The sequence below is a fragment of the Haliotis asinina genome, chromosome 5, assembly GCF_037392515.1.
Source record: "Haliotis asinina isolate JCU_RB_2024 chromosome 5, JCU_Hal_asi_v2, whole genome shotgun sequence".
In the NCBI taxonomy this organism is placed as follows: domain Eukaryota; kingdom Metazoa; phylum Mollusca; class Gastropoda; order Lepetellida; family Haliotidae; genus Haliotis; species Haliotis asinina.
The window spans coordinates 63,325,649-63,348,558 of record NC_090284.1 but is presented as its reverse complement, the minus strand read 5'-3'; the positions used below and the strand labels follow the sequence as shown (position 1 = coordinate 63,348,558).

The 22,910-nt window shown below is 36.5% G+C and overlaps 1 protein-coding gene across 1 annotated transcript in view; it reads left to right on the top strand.

Annotated features, from left to right (window-relative positions):
* Positions 1 to 12,219: 12,219 nt before the first annotated feature.
* LOC137285009 (high-affinity choline transporter 1-like) overlaps positions 12,220 to 22,910 on the top strand; it is an 82,478-nt gene continuing 71,787 nt past the window's right edge. Inside the window, exon 1 of the mRNA XM_067817125.1 lies at positions 12,220 to 12,327. The gene's annotated coding sequence lies outside the window, so the exon portion shown is untranslated. The remainder of the gene's footprint in view (positions 12,328 to 22,910) is intronic.

The following is a 22,910-nucleotide window of genomic DNA, read 5'->3' as shown; positions in this document are numbered from 1 at the left end:
TATACTATTATACCAAATGTATTAAATGTCAACAACAGACAAAAATCACTCTTATTATCTGCCCAGATTTCACTGTATATATATTGATGTTTCGCAACAAATCAGTGATATCACCAGGTGTTCCTTGAAGGGTAAATTTGTCCAGTCCTACCGATGAAGAACTCCATTTAAATCCGTTCTCAAATATTTGCCAAGGATTAAGAAGATGAGACTTACTGTAAAATTCATCTTGTAGATGTGTCTCTTTCATGATCATTATTGGGGAAGTAGGGGAGCCTGATGGTCAAAGTGTTTGCTTATCTCAATGAAGAACTAGTTTGACTCCCTACATGTGTACCGTGTGTATTACCTATTCTGGATGTAATATGCTGTGAATATCACTGAAAACTGTGAGACCACACTCACTCGCTCACTCACTCACTCATGCATGTGCATACACACTCACTCACACACTACTCACTTACTGCTAGACACATATTAGATGATCCTGCGCACTAAACACATTTGTGACAAGAGAGGCGGTACAACGAATTGGGCGAGTACACTTGGCACACAGGTAGCTTGACGATTATGCACGTGCAATACATGCTAACCATGAAATCAACACCGCGTATTCCTTCGAATGATAAGACTGCAATTTCAGGCATAAGATACTGATATTCCACGCTAACCTTTAGTTAAGACGAAGGCAAATAGATGATTAGGGCATTGACAAGCGTTTTAGATATTAAACAATTTTGTTAAAAAAAACCCCAGGAAAATGTCATTTGCTTCGTGAAATGGATAGGTGGTCCCAAACATACTTGCTCAGTATATTGTGTTGATTCAATTCGTTGGGATTGTACCTGTTCCCAAATCGAGTGTGCTATAACAATTCATGAGTGAAGCGCACAGGGAAAATGAACTTCTCGATATTTATCAGACAACCTGTCTCCCTCTTGTTTCAAGTGGATTGTTCTGTGGGGCATTCCCAAGTATGCAAATTGGGGTCATTTGTCAGGTCGTGGATCACCTTATATGTGTTTACCAGTAGGATTCCATTATTCTGTGTCCAAGTTTTGTGACTACAGTTCCATTTCAGCAAAGAATGTCAGTTGTCAGCTGTCTGTTTCAGATTGGGGAACAACCTTCTTACACACGTGAGGGTGTGAAACGCGTTTTCAATAACTGATATCAAACTCCACACCCATGATTGCTGCTTCATGGTGATGACCTGAAGTCAGACTTTTAAGGATGTCATTTCTGATTTAATTCAATGATAAATTCATGACTCATCGTCTCCTATATCCGTCACGAAACTTTAATCTTTCGGAATGCTGATTGAATGTTTCTTTTTCCCGTCGGGTGTGTATCATAACTCTTTGACTAAGATCCAACGATAAAGTTATGCTAAGTATGAGTAGCAAACAGCAAGCTGGCTTAGTTATGAACAAAAAGACAATCTGAATCTGAACAAGACTGTCACAAAACGAATCTGTAGACCAAGGAATGAGTGAGTTAGGTTTTGCACCATATACAGCAATATTCCTGCAATTTCATGACAATGGACAGAATAGGCTTTATACATTGTATTTATATGTGGACTTGAACCAGGGTCGTTCATCATAAGCAAACACTTTAACCACTATGCTACCTCCATATCACCTTAAACAAAGGATGACAACAGTTTTGCCTAATGAAAGTGTTCAACAAGTTCTTTAGCACCTCTGTCACCTGCAAGGTGTCATGCCGTGTCAACCTCCTCACATGGCTCAGTGGGAGGTTAATCTCATGTACTTGTCACAAGAACAATAGGGGGTCATCGTTTGCATAATTCAGGACCAGTCCTCAAAGCTTTTCAGTCAATATGTATAGTACTGTGAAACTTATTCAGGTCTTTATGGAAATAACCATCTGGTAGATCTTCCATCCCCTTGTTAGTCAGTAGTTCATTGTGTCACAGGGTCAGTGTGGTGACGAGGGGCTGTTGGCAGCTTTCAGTCTGTACTAGGTAAGTGACACAGGATTTGTGAGTGATGTTATTGTGTTTTGAAATGAAATTATCATTTGATGTAAAAAGTAAGGACGTATTTAGGACTATCAAATTGAAAACATTTTTAAAAAATTATTTTAAATTGTTTTCTCAGATTTTAAGTTGTATCATTTCATAAATAAAAGTACCTGTATTAAAAATAACATATCAAATTTAACAGTCTTTGAGTGTCATCACTACTGAAAAAAATTAATTGTGTATTGAAGTTCAAATTTTGAATGATCATTTAGAACTTTGCAGTAGAGGAGGATTAGTAGAGATTAGTATAAGAGCATGTGTGTCAGTCTGATTTTATAAAAGGAAACAATTCTTGAATTTCGTGGGTTATACATTAATTCTTAAACAAATTATGTAAAACCAGCAATTCAATCAACACATTCATGGGTAATATTTTCTCCATTATCCATTACTGAAACCTCATGACCTGTGAAAAGAGAGATTACCACTTCAGCCAACTTAGAAAACCACCATTGTCACTGGTAGATTCAGAGAGGTGGGGCTGATTCCTAGAAGAGCATTTACTACTAATCTTTGGACTTATGTCTTTGGACTTATGATATACATGCTATTCTCCCTATTCTCGAAATTCTTTGAACTGCCTCTGATTTTCAAATGAATTCAGCAATGTTCAGGTCTGACATTGTTTCTGTTGTGGTACCATTCAACTCCGTCTTTCCAACAAGGTTGTCACAGTATGTTGGTGTATGTGAAGGGATACTGGTACTAGTGCACATCTGATTATGAACTCTATTATTTATCAGCCTATGGGTAATAAAAGACACTTGTCATCTGTATGGTTTCAGGTGAACAAGTTAATAAAAAAAGTGTCAGTAATCAATCTTTTCATAAATGCTACAGCATTGCTGACTTAAAACGGGTACTGCTGGTGATCTTCAAATAGATTAGAATTTTGCACTAATTTTGCATTATTTGGAATTTATACATAGCTAGCTATATATCATGAGCCCTAGTTTAAACTTTGTATCTCAATGTGCTCTAAGGGGGATTTGTACAGGGGGCACCAGAAAACCTTTGAGTATGATGTTGAGTTATCCCTTTGGTGTCGTATTCAGTTTTAACCTCAAAAGATAAAGGAGCAGGAATGCTGGTGATCTTCAAATAGATTAGAATTTTGCACTAATTTTGCATTATTTGGAATTTATACATAGCTAGCTATATATCATGAGCCCTAGTTTAAACTTTGTATCTCAATGTGCTCGAAGGGGGATTTGTACAGGGGGCACCAGAAAACCTTTGAGTATGATGTTGAGTTATCCCTTTGGTGTCGTATTCAGTTTTAACCTCAAAAGATAAAGGAGCAGGAATGTATTTTCTCTTTTGGAAAACACTTATGAAAGATAGGATGTTGTATTTTTTAGATATGATCAAATAAAACAACCTGTTTTGATATTTGTACGCAAGTATGGCATGTTTGTAAACTAAGGCAGATAATGTGAACATCTATAATCTGTTAATTTGTAATAGACCAGACCACCTTGCTCAGCAAAATTATCTTGATATCTTGTGATGGGTATCTATTGATGACCATTTCATTATATGTGGGAATTGCCAACAATTTCTCTCCAGGTGGCAATAATACCAAAGAAACAGGTTCCAGATTAATAAAGTTTCAGTGTGTTTGTGATGTTTAGTTGAGTAGCATGAAGCTTCGTTGTCACTCTTCACTCCCTCCTGGACCAAGACAAGGTGCCTAATGTAACAGGATCCAGATTCATGAGGTGTCACAATGTGTGTAACATTTGCTTGAATACTGCCACTCTTCACTCCCTCCTGGACCAAGACAAGGTGCCTAATGTAACAGGATCCAGATTCATGAGGTGTCACAATGTGTGTAACATTTGCTTGAATACTGCCGCTTTTCACTCTCTCCTGGATCAAGACAAGGTGCCGAGTGTAAGAGGATCCAGATTCATCATTATCATTATTTTCATGGTAACATTTGTTAGCACCAATATCCAGCTGAGGTGCTCAAAGGCGCTTTGTGTTTCCCTCTATCACTGGATGTCAGTGTCAATGGCATGTCATATTATCAGTCTCAACTCTCTGAGGAGCGTACAACTCTTGCAGCTACAAGGCGCACCAAGTTAATGAGACTTTCTCATCTTTTTGAGGTTTCAATGAAGGTGTAATGTTTCCTTGAATAGCACCAGGTTTCACTTCCTCCTACAAAACATGACAAGGTGCCCTGTATGATTTTGTCCATACTAATTAGGTTTCAGTGTATACATGATGTTAAATTGAATAGCACCATGCTTCAAGGCAGACCAAGGCAGAATTTCCTTTAAATCTGCTTAAAAAAGATTAGAACATTAGAAACAGAGACATATTCCAGTCTAGACAAAGTAGAGTCTCTGACAATGGTGGAATAGTAATGATGCTGAACACAGTAATAAAACCAGTTTGTATTCAATGTATTTTTCATACATCCCCGAAACAAAAGTTCCTGAACTAGAAATAGACTAATTTCTCTAAGTTGTATATGATTATAGTGCCCCAGATCCATGTTTCAGTGGCAACATCCAAGCACTGGATGTCCTGAAGATGCAGTCATGCTGCTATATGACTATACCCTTGTCTGCCAGTACTATGTAAATCATGAGGTCTGATATTGCAATATCTTATTGAACCTATCTAGCCATTACTTGCGGGATCTGAATTTCCTTGGCAAAATCAATACTCTCTACCACCATGACCCAATACATCACTTGCAAGAACAGTCGCAGCAAAACGGGGTTTGAGATTAGACAAAAATTACTTATTGGTCCAAATCCGAAGTAGTTGGTTGTTAAATGTCAGCCCCTTGGATCAACACAATTTGTGATGTTCGTAAGTTTGATTGATCCATTTTTCAAAAGGGAAGCCCTTGTATGCATGATATTTTTATAGGTTTCTACCAACGTGGTCAAAATGTTCTGTTTATGATAAATATATTCTTGGATTACATTTTTTGACACTTATTTGTTTCATTTATATGACTGTTCATATTAATTTATCTGAACGTAATATATATGGGTTGGCTTATTGTTGGTTTGATGTGCACTGCTAGTTTTAAAATACTTCAAAGGCATGAGATATGCAATAATATTATCACTTCAAAGGCATGAGGTATGCAATAATATCACTTCAAAGGCGTGTAATAAGCAATGATATCACTTCAGTGCAATAACCTGTATCCTACGCACCTGTATCTGCGCCATTTAAGCATTGAGAGGCTTATGTGGCTTATCACTTACTGCCTACATGTAGTGTTACCTACAACTGAAACTACTTCCCCGAATCAGATATCAAGGCAATGATGATTAAAAGGTAGATCACAGAATATTTATTAATACTCCAAACATTCATCAGAAGCATGAATTACTTGTCAAAGAATTATTGGAAATTAGCTTATAGTGATAATCTGACCTTAGGTCATCACCATGGGGCAGCCAATCATGATAGTGGAATTCTTTCTCACAAACATTGAATACCAGTCATCTCAATGGGTTATTCATCGACAGGTATGCAAGAAACATGACTGAAGTACAAGCATGAGATATCATTGATATTATCGCTTCAAGGCTAAGATATAAAATACTAATGTCTTCAAAGCAGTTATATATTGTGAAAATGTTATTGGATACATCAACAAATATATCCCACAATTCCTTGCCATGATTTCCCCTATAATGGCAAACCATTTTCCTTGCCTGAGAGGCTTTGAGTGAACATGTATCAACTTCCATGGAAATTAACACAACTTTGATAAGTATAAATAACCTTTACAACCAGTCACCCATTGTTTTAGTAAATGCTTAAAATGTCAGAGCTTATAATGACTCATTGAAATTATCACCTGGCAGAAACCCACATTTTAGATATATTTTCTGAAACATTTGACACCATCCCTTTTGGACATCTTGATTTATTGTCACATTTACAAGACAATATTTTGTCCAGGTCTTTACGACTGGTCGTTAGCAAAATCTGTTTTCATCAATCTTGGGCAATAAAAACTAAGGCATTGAAACAGAGGCAGTAAATTCGGTCCTTAAACAATACGGACGTTTAATGAATAGAGCCCATACGGTAATTACAGCATACGTGCGGCCTGTCGGAGACAAGTGCATACCTCCGCATCATTGCTCCCCTTGGCTCCCTCAGAGCGCCTATTGCTGCTCTGTTAATTGATTGGTCGTGAGCGACGAGATGCATTGTAGTACTACTGTTTCCTGCAAAGCAGGCGGTTATTTCCTTGCAGCTGTTTAGTCCAATGTTCGTTTGACCTAATCAATGATAAACTCCATGGCAGGAAATTTCAGCAACAGAAGTCTTTTCAATTCTTTTTTTTGGATCTCCTTGATAAAAATGGGGGATATGATGTATATTGATATATGCACCAGTTAATTGCTTGTATGCCAGTGTTGCTGTTTCCTACTGCAACACACTGATGTTTGTCACGATTTAAGATTCGTTAGCTATGTAGGCAGTGTTCTAGATGTTAATTGTGTTCAGTGTTTTGTTTGGGAAGATGGCCAATTTCAACTATGTAGGACTTTTGTTTCTTGTATTTGTAAACTTTTTGATAATGTTTTAAAAGGTCACATGATTTACATAAGGGTCTACGTGTCTGGAAGCATTCCGATTTTGAAATAACATTTTCTCAGTTTGTTGCAGTTATGCTTGATGTCTTTGCATAACTTTCAAACTGGTACAGATTCTGTGCCTGTTGCGTGACATTTTGATGATGAGGAGAGGTCAAACAAAATCATCAATATGCATGTCCATGTATTCTATGGCATTCACTCAACCACTCACTCAACCACTCACTATCCATGTTACAGTTTTGTGTACAATTACCATTTTTGTGACACCAACTGTTGTATTTTCAGGATGTGTTTTTCCATGCTCAGTATGACAGAAGAAGGCAATCCTGACAATTCAGTTAGCAGCAAATTCAAATTAATTCCTGAGTTCTTAGTTCATTACAAGCAGAATATACATTACTAGAGGAATTTAAGCTTTGTTTGAGAAAGGAGAAAATATCTGTAAACAAAAAATATATTTCGAAATTCTTCATATATGTGAGTTGCTCATGATTTCTATTTTCTGTAATCAATGTGGAAACCTGTCAGAGATGTAATTCTCCAAATAAAAACTGGAGGGCAAGGTAATGTGTTGATTAAGGAAATGCAAACCACAAGATATTGCACGTATCCGTGTGAAAGTGACGACACCAGATATTGATGTGATTGCTCATGCATTTTACACGAGCGTTTGTCAGGCTGAGTGGCCCGGCTTTCACAGCTTCACACTCATCCATCACAGACCTAGACCAGCCATCAAAGACACACGGCCATTCGCACCACTGTTTCAACACCGGCCGGAGATAGAGGAATGGATTATAATAGCCATGTCGTGATACACAGTGGAGTAAAAATTGTTAAACAAACAGCTTCCATCAGATTAAATCTTGTACGTTGTAAGTTTTGTACATTTTACCATATTATTTGCCCTTTGAGACGTTAACACTGATTTTCGGGTTACCAATAAATATATATTGATCACATTTTACACAATTTCTTACCCTTTTGAGACCACCTGGTGTTGTGACTGGTGTCAGTAATTCTTATAATTGTCATCACCTTTTACTTTGATTCTAGACCCCTTGTGTCACCCCTAATTTTCAGCAAACCATCCATGTAATTTTATTTTAATGTTAACAGATTTGCTTTTTTCAGACCAGTGGAATATATAATTGAGAAGTTTAGGAAATGTTCAAATACAAAAATGTAAACTTTATATTGAGGCATCAGTTGGTATACCAGCCAACATAAAACCTTGACCTAACATAAAAGCTTATGACCCAGAACTAGGCTCACTCGTAATTTGGCTTGTCAAAACTAATTTCTTTTTCACTCATTGTTTTCTTTTTTTGATTGCCTGCATTGAAGTTTAGGCAACAAAATTCCCAGGCAAATTGAAAAAAACAGGCTCATAGGATTGTTGTTGAGATTCTTTGTTTAAGTTTTTCTGCCGTTAAATGTCAAGGTCACCTGCAAATTGAGTTTACATACAACTTGAATTCAATATAATGTGAGTGTGATCAAGGCATGAATTGAGATTGCTGTTGAAATTGAAGGTCAAAGTTTGAAAAACATTTGAAGAATGTTAGCATCTAAATGAAATATGGTGGGGATAGCCTAGTTGAAAAAGCACTGACTTGTCATAACAAAGACTTGGACTTGATGCTTAATATGGTTCTACAATGTCTGACAACCATTTTGAGTCTTTAACACACAAAAAAACATACATTTTTATCCATGAATGAAGGACTATTTCCACATGCTTACTTACTGAATCAATCTCTATACTTTTGAATTATCGTTGATAAGATGGACCACCAAACTTCCAATAGTGCGACATTGAAAATCCAGCTGTGTCAATTCATAACCAACCCTGGTTCCTGAAAGGTTCTTTTGGAATGGTAATTACTGGGATATAGTAGTTGCTATAGTGACCAGTTCATCTAAACCTGGCTCGGTTAGATCAAAAGTTGCTTCAGTGACTTTTGTCTTAATTGTTCAGTTGACCTTGGTTTAGGGAGGAAGAATCTAAAACGCATGTCCCTTTCTGTGCTCTCCAGTTATAATGGATGAGTGACCATTTTCCCTGAAGGTGTAGTGATTATATATACACACTTTTTGTCATGCTTGTAAAGGGATATCTCCTTCTAGCACAGAGGCTTGATGTTTATTTTTGAGCTGATTTATCAGTGTATCCAAATGTTTATCTTGGAGCCCATGTATGTTGTAGTGTCATAATGTTTATTATGAAGCCATAATGTTTATTGCAGAATCCATATGTTTAGTTTAAGGCAACATGTTTATTGATGAGCCCATATGTTATCCCCCTAGCATGTAATGCAGGGGATATAACTGATCCTTTGTCTGTCTGTCTATAAGCATTTTGTTTCCGGAGCATAAGTAAAAGGAACATTCACTATTTTTGGACAAAATTTGGTAGCTATTGCAAACAGAGAGTAAAGTGGAGCCTTTGCTTTTTATGAGATTTTGACATTTGTATTTTAAATATTTTTCAACAGATTTGGCAGATTTATCAGGCATATCTTGAAGTGGTTTTTTGTACTATTTGCAGATTTTTTGGCATTTGTATTTTTTCATGGTTTCCGATGAAATTATTTTGACTCAAATAGGGAAGGATGGGTTTCATTTCTGGAGAACATCTTGAAAACCTTTATTTTTCAATAGAGCTTGGCGATATATAGGACAGATTCCAAAGTGATGCCTTTTAGTATTTTCTGGTTTTTGTTATTTCAATTCACTTGGTTTCCATGGAAACGATTTGGAATTGACTCAAAAGGGAAGGTGGGGTTTGTTTCTGGAGCACAACTCGAAAACTTGACATCTTTCAACTTCTCAGATATGTGAAGCAGATGCCTTTTGCTATTTGCTGATTTTGAGCATATGTATTTTTCTTGTTCTCCATGGAAATGATTTGGACTTGGTATCAAAGACGAGGAGTGTAGTCATTGCGTAAGAAGTGCTTGAACATTATGAAGCATTATATCTTTAGGCTGATCCACTTCAAATCACCTCTTTTGGTTCACTCGTCTTTGAATGCCTTCTGGGGCGGTGAGTTAGCCTACTGGTTAAGGCATTAGCTCATCACACTGAAGACCTGGTTCAATTCCCAACATGTGTACAATGTGTAAAGTCATTTCTGGTGTTCCACACCATATTGCCGGAATATTGTTGAAAATGGGGGAGGTGGAGTAGTCTAATGGTTTAACCATCTGCTTAGTATGCTGAAGACCTGGGTTCAATTCCCACATTGTTACAATGTGTGAACCCAATATCTAGTGTTCTCAGCCATGCTGGGATATTGCTGTAAATGTTGTAAAACCATACTCACACACTGTGGTGTGATATGAAACATGACATGGATTGTTTTATTCACTTTGTTGAAACCCCTCTCAGCAAGACATCATGAATGAAGAACAATAAAAATACCTGCATTGAGTAAGTATTGATCTATATAATATGAATATTATGTCAGTTCATTCAGATCATTACTTGTGCCCTATATATACCAGGCTTATTTGCTTCTATTTCTCACAAATGTTATCATTTTGTTATGGTAGCTTTACCTCACTTATATATAGTTGCAAACCTTTAATATTTAATTGAAGTTCATAAAAGGCAGTATATTCCCATGGCAACACTCAAGCCAAACCCCAACCACACTGATCGTGTTGTTATGAAATAACTAATGATCTGATTGGCTTTGTTCTAAAGTTTATCAGTTCCACACTGTCAAGTCTTTATCAGAATTGAAAGACGGCCATTGGAAGAATCAGCACCAATCCCCCTAAGCCAGTGACAATCCTGATTCTGATGCGGGCGCAGAGCCAGAAAGCTGACATCACCAGTGGCATGCCTGTTGCCAACAGTCTTTAATTGCATTGATTTGCCAGTCTAGTTAATGACATTGACAGAGTATTATGTCTTTATTCAATTATGACCAGTGTACACCATGTTTGTGCAGTCCCAAGTTCCACAGACAGACCGTATTTCATTCTACACACTTCAGCTTCCCTTTTAATGATGTTTGTGCCATAGTAATGGTGCGCCATTGACAGTTCCATGCCAGAACACTCCGAGCAATTTTCATAAGGGTGTGGGATAATGATAAATGTATAATTTGCATGTGGTACAAAAACCATATAATGATACTCATTATGTATCAGTTTTTGTTATCCCCCGGCATGTAATGCAGGGGATATAGTCGACACCTTGTCTGTCCGTCCACTTGTCTCCCTGTCCATCCTTAATCATTTTGTTTCCGGAGCATAACTAAATAAAGTGTTCAATGCTTTTAGACCAAAATTGGTAGATATAATAAACTGAAACTATGGTTGTGCCTTATGCTGTTTACAGATTTTTGGCATTTTGATTTTTTGGGTTTCCGTGAAACTTAGTCAAATGGGAGGGGTGGGTTTCATTTCTGAAGCATATCTCAAAAACCGTTCCATGTTTTGCTGCACAACTTGGTAGATATATCAATCAGAACCTAAAGTAGTGCCTTTTACTATTTACAGGCTTTTGTGATTTATTATTTTCTCAGTTTCTATGGAAATGTTTCAGACTAGGTCTCAAGAGTGAGAGGTGTGTTTAGTTTCTGGAGCACAACTCGAAAACTTCATTTTATCTTTCAGCAAAACTTGATAGATATGTGAGGCAGACCTTGAAGTGGTGCCCCAAACATGTAGGGGCCGGGAGGGTATGTCACCTTCTGATGATTCTTTTTTCATGGGTGCAGAGTTTTTGGTGTAGATCTCTTGAATCATTAGATGCAGATTGTTAAATAGATGCACTGTCCTAGCAGTTGAAGGTTACCAATGAAAAGATAAGCATTAATAGATATATTCTTGAAAATGTAATAAACTATATGTCAGAGTAAGACTCTGTGTTTGGTAGTTTTACTACTTATAGAAGTGTAAATAATGTCTTAAAGGGATAACTAAAATGTGTTTTAAATAGATCATTGAAGAGGTGGACAAGTGTTTAATATCTACACTTGTATCAATCTCAAGTGTGACGGATGAAACATGCTATAGTAGCTTCAGTTTTCTATTTACATTTATGGATTATTGAATTTGTTAAATTTTTTTTTGTTTTTTTTGTCACAATGTATCGATCAAGTTACTTTGCTGCAGGAGACATGACTGTATAATAGTTCAATCTTTAACAATTATCATGGTCTGTGTACTAAATGATTTCAGTCAAAGTCTCAATTGAATTTTCGCATGACTTGGAATACATCCAATAAATAATTAAGACATTTATAGAAAACGCTTATCGAACAGGCTTGAATCAAATTTCACGTGGGAAGATGTCGATTGTGTGACGCAAGCAAAGGGGTAGGAGTGTGCCCTAACTGGGCAAATTCCAGTGATAAATGGGACGACGGGGAGAGTTTTTAGACTTGTGCAAGTTTACGTTGGCGTCTTAATTCTGATTGGTTCACTTCCCAAGTTTCAATCGACCAATGGCAGGGTCAGGTGGGGAGGTCCCTGCAGCTTGACGTAGATTCATTAATGTTCTCCCTCCCTCCATTCCTCTGGAGGTAACGAGTAGGGACGAGCCCCATTCATTTCTTGAACACCATTGATCCAACCTAAAGCACGCTACTTGGAGTAAGGAAATTTCCATTGATTCTCCCATGCTATAAACATCAAGTTTCTCAACCAACTTGTTTCCCAGTTTTATGAGGTAGGTCCAGCTCACTTCATAGAGAGCTTTAGTGCCTGCATGAATTGTAATCCATGTTGGCTTATTGAATTAACGTCATTATTGAATTTGTTGTCTTTGATTTCACTTTCTTTTTTATCTTGACAGTTTGAAGGTGGCAGATTAGTTTCTTTGTTTGTGTTCATGTCTGCCTCAAATGTGGTCAGCCATCTTGAAATATTTTCACAGAAATTTAGTTCCACTTGTTGCATAGCAGTTTCAGCTTTGTTATTCCTGGATTCAAGATGTATTGCTGCAATTTGATTTGTTTTGAGGTTAATTCATTTTAAAAGAACCCGAACTTAGTGTCAAAATTTTTGAATTTTGATGTCAAATGTTTGATGATATATGCTTACTATTTAATGTTTAAGTTTGTGAGAAAACATGGACATGTGGCATAACAAAGGAATTTGAACTATAGGATAATGAGTTAATCAACTTTCTTATTTTCTTGCCAATTTACCAGTGGTGTTGACTTGACTCTGATTCTCAACATAGAAGTCATTTGATCTTTATGACTCTGTTCCATACACCAGATACAGAATATTTTCTCTGCATACTCAACAACAAATCAACATGAAGAAAACCACAGGCCAACATACACCCCCACACGCAAATATACACCCCCACAGGCCAGTGTACACCCCCTCCAGTCAACTTACACCTCCACCAATCAACATAATCTCCCACATGCCAACATGTGCCCCCACACAGATCAGCGTACGCCCTCACCACCCCACTAGTCCCATTGTTTGATACTGGTCTAGTCAAACACTTCAGGTATATATGCCCTATACCTATAAGATGCTATACTTCTCATGTTTGTCTTTCTACCTCTCTTATGACTACCGGGCATTAAGCATGTATATTCACTATTGACAGGTAAGACGTACGGACATTACTTCAGATAATGTGCTACATCCATCTAGGTGTATTTTTAGTCAGTATTCCAGTTATTATCAATATTTAGGACAGTAGGTAATTTATGTATTGTGAGTTCAGGCAGGTGCTCAAGTTCATAGATCAATGAGATATTGATATTCTAATCAATTAATTGTGTTGCACATTTGTTTTACAAAAGTAATAGATTTCTTACTAGGTTGTGGTCATGTGTTAGAATTCTGTGTTCAAAAGCAAATTTGCTTTATGATCATGTAATATGTATGTAGAATGTGCAAACTGTGTGTATTAATTGCATAACGTATTTCTTCCTTTTTCAATACTTTGATGTGAGATATTTCTTTCTAAAATGCTCTTCTATGATATTTAGATCTTTACAAGTGAAACTGTTTGTGAAAAAGAAATATATTTGCATTTGGTGATGAAATATTTTTATATTTATTGATGCTGAAGAAATTTATGTGAAAAATGTCACATGAACATTACATATTTTTTAATGAGGATTTCACCAACATCAAATTTATGATTATATGTAACAAGACACCAACACATCATTATTCTCCCCATTTAAGTGAAAACAAAGTAGTTCCTGCTGATGAATATACTTCAGAGCAGACAAATTTGCACATGCACAAGAATGCATTTACATGATCTCAAACCCAGATGACACTTTACATAAGATTGAAATGCATTCATGTTTAGAAAGTTTCCACATGACACATTCACACAGGACAAGTGTGTGCACATGTAGTTACATATTTACATTCTTGATTGAAGTAGTGCACAGTTGTAAACAGTTGTATACACATGGGACGTTAGTTGTAAGGTTCCAGTTTACCTACAATTGTTGTTGAAGGTTTTGTAACTAGTATGTTTTAATATGCATGTATTTTTAGATATATATTTTTGTTAGTATCTACACTAATTTGATTTGATTTGATTAGATTAGACCAGGCATTGAAACTGACTTTTCTTTATCTAATACCTGAGGTTGGTATGTAATACAATATTGAGGTTATGTATATGGCAACAGTACACAATGTGTTATAGTTGACAGTTAGTACGAAGATAGTATACTTAGGTTATGTATATGACAGTATGTGTGACACAATGTGAAATTGTTGACAATTAACATCAAGATAATACAATACTAGTTTGTGTATATGTGACACAATTTGTTATTGTTGACAGTTAACACCCAAGGATTACAATATTGAGATAATTTACTATATATTAATTATGTATCTGTGGTATAGTATGTTATTGTTGACAGTTTACACCCAGGTTGTACAATATTGAGATTATTTACTATAGATTAATTATGTATCTGTGACATAGTATGTGTATTAGGATAGGATATAGTTGATGCCCCGTCTGTCTGTCCAGTCTGTCCATCCATCCGCAATCATTTTGTTTCCAGAGCATAGCTCAAAAACCGTTCAATATTTTTGGACCAAAATTGATAGATACAGTAATCTGAAACTATGGTTGTGCCTTTTGCTATTTATAGATATTTGACATTCTTATTTTTTTTGTTTTTCCATGGAACATTTTGGTCTTAGTCAAATGGTGGGGTAGGTTCGTTTCCGGAGCAGAACTCAAAAACCGTTCAATATTTGTTTGCTAAACTTGGCATATATATCAGTCAAAACCAAATGTGGTGCCTTATGCTATTTACAGGTTTTTGTGATTTATTGTTTTCTCGGTTTTCATGGAAACTTAGTCTCAAAAGCGAGAGGCGTGTTTCGTTTCCTGAGTACAACTCTGAAACCTTTATATATCATTCGGCCTTTTGCTATTTAGATTTATTATTATTTTTATTATTTTTTTAAATTATTTTCTTAGTTTTCATTTAAACATTTCGGACTTAGTCTGAAAATGGAGGGATGGGCTTCGTTTCCAGACCAGAACTCAAAAACCGTTCATTATTTTTCTGCAAAACATCATAGATATACCGATCAGAACCTAAAGTGGTGTGAGGGAGACCCTAAAGGGTACCTTTTGCTATTTGCAGATTTTGATGATTTATCATTTTCCCATTTTCCATGGAAGTGATTCAGAACTAGTCTCAAAAGGGATGAATGAGCTTCATTTATAGGGCACAACTTGAAAACTTCTTAATATCTTACAGCAAAACCTGCCAGATATTTGAGGCAGACCTTAAAGTGGTGCCTTTTTCTTTTTGTAGATTATCCCATTTTCCATGGCAATGATTCTGACTTAGTCCCAATAGGGAGGGATGGGCCTCGTTTCTGGAGCACAACTTGAAAACCATTTCATATCTTTCAACAGATCTTGGCAGATATATGAGACAGATCTTGAAGTGGTGCCTTTGCTATTTACAGGTATATGTCATCTATATTTTTCATGATTTCCATGGAAACGATTCAAACTTAGTCTAAAAAATTGTTCAGTAACTGTCAGATGATTTGTCCTTTCAAATATGTTGGGGCCAGGGGGATATGTCATCTTCTGATGACTCTTGTTGTTGACAGGTAACACCCAGGTAGTACAATATCGAGATTATTTTCTTCACATTAATTATGTATCTGTGACACAGTATGTTTTTGTTGACAGTTAACACCTAGGTAGTACAATGTCGAGGTTATGTATGTCGCATTATATATGACACAATGTGTTATGGTTGGCATTTAACACAAAGATAATAAGTGCAATAGTGAGGTTATTTATATGACAGTATATGTGCTACTGTGTGTTATTGTTGGCCTTAGTTAACACCAAGATCATATGGGCAAACAAGGAGACATTTTAACAGAAAAATGTTGTTGGTTATTATGCATAAGAGGTCAATAACAATATCAATAACTAGCAAACAAATAACTCTCAAAGACACAGTTCTTTTGTGACAGATTGTGTCTTTCATTGGTCAGTACCATACCCATTGGTTCACTGAAATGTTAGGCTAAATAAACAAGGTGAAATGTTTCTCGAGCATCAGCACATCACTTTTACTTGTGCATGTAGCAATCTTTTGTTACCATTTTAAACAAATAATTTTGACTTTGCCATGTCCCAATCATCCATTTATCCACTATAAGAATGAGTGTCTGTAAAAACGAGTGTGGCTGAATCTACACACTCATTAACACATGCTAAACTTTCCAAGCTGTATTTATGTGAGCAAAAAATAAAAATGTGTTCCTCCCTTGTTGCATTTTTTTCCAGCAAATTTTTCTTGAAGAGTGCTACCGTCCTCGTCACTTTTGAAAAAATGTGTCTGAGAAACATTTACCATTTTTGTGCAGCCTTGAACATCTAGCACCTGCATCAGACTTTCCTCTTGCACCAAGGATATGTGATGTGGGATAAATGTAATACCATTCAAAGCCTTACAACCCAATCATTTTATCTGAAGTCTTTGTTCAAGCTGATTGTAAACACAGCCTCAGATATATTGAACTATTCATTTCATTGCAATGAGTCACTGTGTGACACAAAGTCGTATAAATGTAGTTTTGTTCAAAGCCGTCCAACTTTTTCACTTTTACCTTGTCATTGTTCAAGGTAGTTGTCAACAAGGTATACAAGACTATGAACTTTGTTGCAGTGAGTTGTCATATGATATGAAATCTTGTAAATGTGCTGTTCAAAGCCTTCCAACTCACCCACATTTATATTAACTAATTTCTTATGTTAACTGTAAACAAATCCTGATGTTCACTAGACTATCAACTTTGTTGCCTTGAGTTATTGTATGACATGAAATCATGTTGATGTGGTGTTCAAAGCCTTTCAGCTCACTTACTTTTATCCTCAGTCATATTTTCACGGTAACTGTAAACAAATCCTGATGTTTACTAGACTATAAAACTCATTGCCCAGAGTTATTGTACTTGTCGTTGTATTTCTTTTGCAATATAACTGTTTAACGCTGAGAAATGTAGAATGAATAAACACATTAACAATAATAGCGAATGTGTTCACATGGTGTTTACACATAAAGAGCGTGGTCTTCTGAACAAGACTTCATTGTGTGTTGTACAACCTATACTGAAAAGGTGCTTCATCACATTACATCATTTAGAGACAAATATCATGTAAGATGCAATGACCTACTTTGACTTGTATTATATGTTGATGTGGGTTTTTTCAATTACATAATTGACATGACTTTACATGCGTTTGTGATAGGCACCACAGGTGTACAACTTAGCTGTTCATATACTGGTATTATCCTAGCTGATTCAAGCTTGTCTCACAATGGATGACAGGATTGGGCTTTTATGCGATATTTCTTTGTGGAAATGGGTCCAATGGCGTGAAAGTAGTTTACATTTTCATGAAGGAAAACAAAGTTCTATGGATAGTCAACTTCTTTATTGCAATGAAATGTGACGTTTCAATGTAGGTACCAACACCTTTATCAAGTGCGACATTACAGTGTAGGTGCTACACCATTATCAAGCATGTGATGCTTGATAACGGCATCAGTTCCCATAGTGAAATGTCACACTCATTGCAATAAAGAAGCTGACTATCCACAGAACTTGGTTTTCCTTCAACTTTACAACTTCAAAAATGCCTCTGAGAGAAGACTCTTTTTCAAGATTATAAATGGGAAGAATTCATTTTAAATATTTCAGATACTAGTGCAGTAAGGAATTATGTTGTCTCATAATATTTTGGCAGGTGACACTTAGTCCTGGATGCCTGGTGTCCCTGATGATGACACATGTAGACAAATCTAGACCCTGCATGGCTCCGTCAGACATCTGCCCCATCACATGCTACTGCGGTCATCCCAGTGATTAGATACAATCCTATGAAGTATCTTCCTCTAATGGCCATTCCTGCAGCAATTGGCTTACTGTGTGATGGCGAACACGATTAGACTCCCTCGGGGCTCGTTGTCCACAGTCAGGGTATTGCCAGGAATTTCAAATAGATCCTCTCCTCCAAAACCTGCTGGAGCTTTAGCAACGCACTAAAGATTGGACTGTTGGTCACTTCAGGTGCTGCTTTACAAAATGGTGGAAATCCTAATATTTGTTCAAATGCATGTTGAATGCTAATTTGAATCTGAATAGGAAACAGTCAGGGTCACTCTGTGACCTTTAAAACCATTATAATGCTGGTAACCTTTGTTTGTAGGTGTTGGCCATTGGCATGTGGTTGTTGAAGGATTATAATCTACTGAAAAGTCAAGTTTAATCATGATTACATTTGTATATCCACACAGAGCTAAAGATGCAGATATTTGAATCCCATTTCTTATATACCAACTCACTCATGATGTACACTGTGTGATCCACATTCCTTGTGTGCCAACTTACTCACTCACTCATGATGTACACTATGTGATCCACAAGCCTTTGGGCCAACTCACTCACTCATAAACATTCCCCATGTACCAACTCACTCACTCATAATGTACACTATGTGATCCACATTCCATGTTTGTCAACTCTCTCACTCACTGATGTATGCTGTCTGAAGTTTAGATTTGTATGATTTGGAATTTTTAAGTTTTGGTTTTTGGTTTCTTGAGCCGATAAAGGAAAGTAAAAATGAGGATAATCTTCCTTTCCATTGCATAACTCTGATCTTTTCAATATTTTTGGATGAAACTTTCCTTTCAGATAAATCTAGTGGGGAACTGATGGAATTTAATGATTAGGAATACCTATTTTCTAAATATCTTATTTCTTTCATGATGTCAACTTGAACCTTGAGGTATGAAGTATGAGGGTAGCACTTGTTTCTGGAGCATGCCTAGATAACCTTGAAATATTTCTGAATGGAACTTTCTATACAGATTTGTTTAGTGCTGGGACATGAAAACATACAGAACAGTCTTTCTTCATTCTCTGAACTGAAGGTGTGCGATGGCAGTGAACTAAACTGGGTATCAGTTATCAAACTAAATTTCTGAATTGCTCAGGATTGAGGGGGATATGTCATCTCCTGACGACTCTTGTTCATGTAAGCGCCATAGGGCAAGAACAATAGGATGGTCGTAGCATGGGATAGCATCGTGCTTGCTGAAAACACTGTGGGTCATGGTTAGTAAACATTCATTTTGTTAACAGCTATCTTGTTTCTAGAAAATGCCAAAGATCATTCAATAGTTCTTATCTAGGTTGCGATGGGTATTGTTTCCTTTTCCAGATTGATGTGTCAATCATTGGGATACATTTTCTGCTGGGTATGACTGAGGCCAAGTGACCCTCAAAATCAGATTATGTCCAAATTCTCTTCATTATTCACATGAACAATACTGTTGATTACCACTCACTGGGGATAAGAATTTGTTTCATCACATCTGAGTATTCATCATAGTAGACATGTGCGTGGATTCTGCTGGAGTAGGTGATCTGCAACCCTTGTTGGCTGTAAGAGGAGACCAGTTGGATGGGATGGTCAGGCTCAATGAGTTGGTTCATAGCTTCTGTTTGGGAATCATTGAGTCTTATATCAGTCATAGCAAGATCTGGCCAAGACTCACATATTTACATGCAAATGACATGGTATGGAGAATTCCATTTTAACAATCAAGTCAAAGAGGTGACTTTAAGCACCAACTGAACTTGATGATAAGCAATCAGCCATATTAAAATCAGAACCCAATCCTCTACAGTCAGTTCTTACAACAATCATGGGGTGCTTGGACACTGTGTACAGTCTTATTGTCTTTTGAGGTTGTTTTGCATTTCAATAGTTTATTTGTTTTTTAGGGGATTTTTTTGGTGGGGGGAAGCTATGTTATTAATTTGTTCCAGAATATAATATAAAAATAAGGGTTTTTACACAATAACATAAATTGTTCTCTTCTGTCGGTTTCAAATTGTAGCCAAAAAATAGCGTTTGGAACTAGTTCAGATTCATTTCTGTTAATGCTACCAGTCAGCAAGTACTGCAGCGCTGAATTTTTAGTTGCCATGGGTTAGCAGGCTAGCACAAATTTCAAGGCAGCTATTTTAATATCAATCGCATGTTGGCCCTATCCTAGCCCAAAATTGACCTGCGAAGGTCCGGGGGTAGAATAGGCTACCCATGCTTGCCATAAAAGGCGACTATGCTTGTCGTAAGAGGTGACTTGGTTGACATATGTCATTGGTTCCCAATTGCGCAGATCAATGCTCGTGTTGTTGATCACTGGATTGTCTTGATTATTTACAGACTACCGCCATGTAGCTGGAAGATTGCAGAGTGTGGCATAAAACTAAACTCACTCACTCTAGCCCCAAATTAGTAAGATTCAAGTGAAAAAGTAATGCCAGTAATGCTTGGAAAATGCCTTTCTTTAATCGTTTGATAATGTTTGATATTTCAGATTCAAAACTCATACATATATGAGCACTCATACCACCGCAACCTAATATGGCATATGGCTTATCTACCATTCCCTGATTATAAGGATTACTAAATAAAAATACTGACAAGCTTAGAAAAAAAGCCATGGTAGAAACACTTCTAAGAAAGAAACTATACTGTGACCTACCTCACAGGCAGACAGGTTGAAAGTGTTCATGTAATGCATGGGCATTGCATGTCAGTTACTAGCTCAAAATATCAAGTGTCAGTATCACTGCTGATCATTGACTTCAGCAAAATTACGACAGGTGCAATGTTACTGCTGTCCAGCAGATTGTATTTGTCCTCAATTTGGAGAAATTTTCAGCCTTTTGCCACACTTTTGGGGTAATTCTAGCAGAGAAACAGAGAAACATTCACAAGCTCTTCAAAGTCTGAAGATTGAATGTAGTATTATTGCAAGCAATAGAATTCTTAGTTACCCAGACCAGCTCGATGTGATTGAGCTCACAGTCCCCTACTGGAGTATGGAGAGCTATGTAGCCTTGTTTTGCAGCTAGTTCATCAGTGATGTACCTGATTTGGACTTTTGTGGTGCCGGATATTTTCCATGACCTGGGGCCCAGTTTCTGATTGCCAGTAAGGTACAGTACAGGAAGTTTAAAAATCCTGCAGCTGAGCCTTGAGATTGCTCATGGTGGTTGTGATGGTACCAGGGACACGCGTGTTATGGTAACTGGTGTTATCCAAAATGATAACACTTGGTCCGTCCAGCTGCAGTAAAAGCTGATGTACAAACCAATCCAACAATACCTGCCCATTCATTTCACTATGGTAATCACCATCAGATTTCTTGGCCACAAAAACATAGTGACAACCTCCAGTCTATCCATTGCTTCATCAAGGTTTCATCAAGGTATACAATTTGAAACCCCAATGTGTGTTATTCTGTAACTGTTCTGAGATAAGCTGATCACATGGTCAGGATTGAGTGCTTTTCTCTGAACACAGGTCAGGCATCTCCCTTATTGCTGTATCTGAACCCTGTTTCAACCAGAGCTACAATAACTGTTGTTTTTGAGACATTCATTGTATCTTTGATTTCATCTTATTTTTTTGCACACGTCAGAGGGATTTTGTGTTCATACAGTTCGTAAACTGCACCCTTATCAAAGCATTCCAGTTTGTCTTCCCTACCTGGTTTTGATTTTAACATGACCCCTGAGGTAAATGATTTGTTTACAACTTTGTACACCTGACTATGTGTCAATTTAAGGGCTTTACACATTCTATAGTAAACCTGCACATAGCTGACAAGAGCTTTCACCCTTTGTTTCTGCATTTTAAAATACTGGTGTAAATTTGAAATTAATTGTTTTGCAGATATATCAAGTCGCATGTTGACAGTTCATTGCTCATACACAAAGTGAAACTTCTAAAGGTGAAGAAAATTATCTATGTGATTTAACATAAGACTTATTTACGTAATTGCTTGGAATATATCTATTTCTAGATATGGATATCTTTTTCACAGATTGATGTTAAAAAAAATCATTTTACAATCATATATGTTATTTAATTAGTTGTGGGTATGTGAATAATTGTTGTCTGTATCACAAAACCATGGTTTTCCTCTTGTGAAGTGCATTTTTTTATATGAGCTTAAATATCCAACTATGTAGAGTCATACATGTATTATATTTGTGCTTTTATCTTGTGTCAAATTTATCATTTCAATTTTGAAGGCAAAAAGCATTTTCCAAGCATTTCTGGCATTACTTTAGAATATGGACTCTAATATTTTTTTGTAATTTGACACAGACTTTGCCACTTATAAAAATTATCAAGGTTTGATATAGTGACATAAGCAAACCATAAATTCACATAAAACAGAAATATTATACATTCTAAATAAATTTGTATTACAGAATTCATGGTGAAACATCCTTTGATGGATTTTTAGAGTTTAGCTTGTTGGATTTGCTAAAAATATGACATTTTCAAACTTCACAACATACAAATGAATTATTTTGACATGACATTTAAGTTTGTATTTTGTAAGTACTTCAGTCTCACATGTTTATTGTAAACTGTCCAAAACAATTAATGGTTAAAACCAAGGAATATTCAGAATTTTGGCTTTAAACCACACATCTGTGTACAATATGGCAATATTTTCCTTGTCAGTTCCAATGACACAAGGCGCCGGTCACAGATTATAACCATGCTTAACCATGCTTATACCGCCACTATATTTACCACTTGAGCAGAGGACATGCCACCTTTAATCTGGAAATATGCACCAGACATAAGTGATGGGTCTGAAAATTGCCAACGACACTGAAAAGAAACAGATTTATCAATCATCTGGGAAATCAAGGCTTTGACAG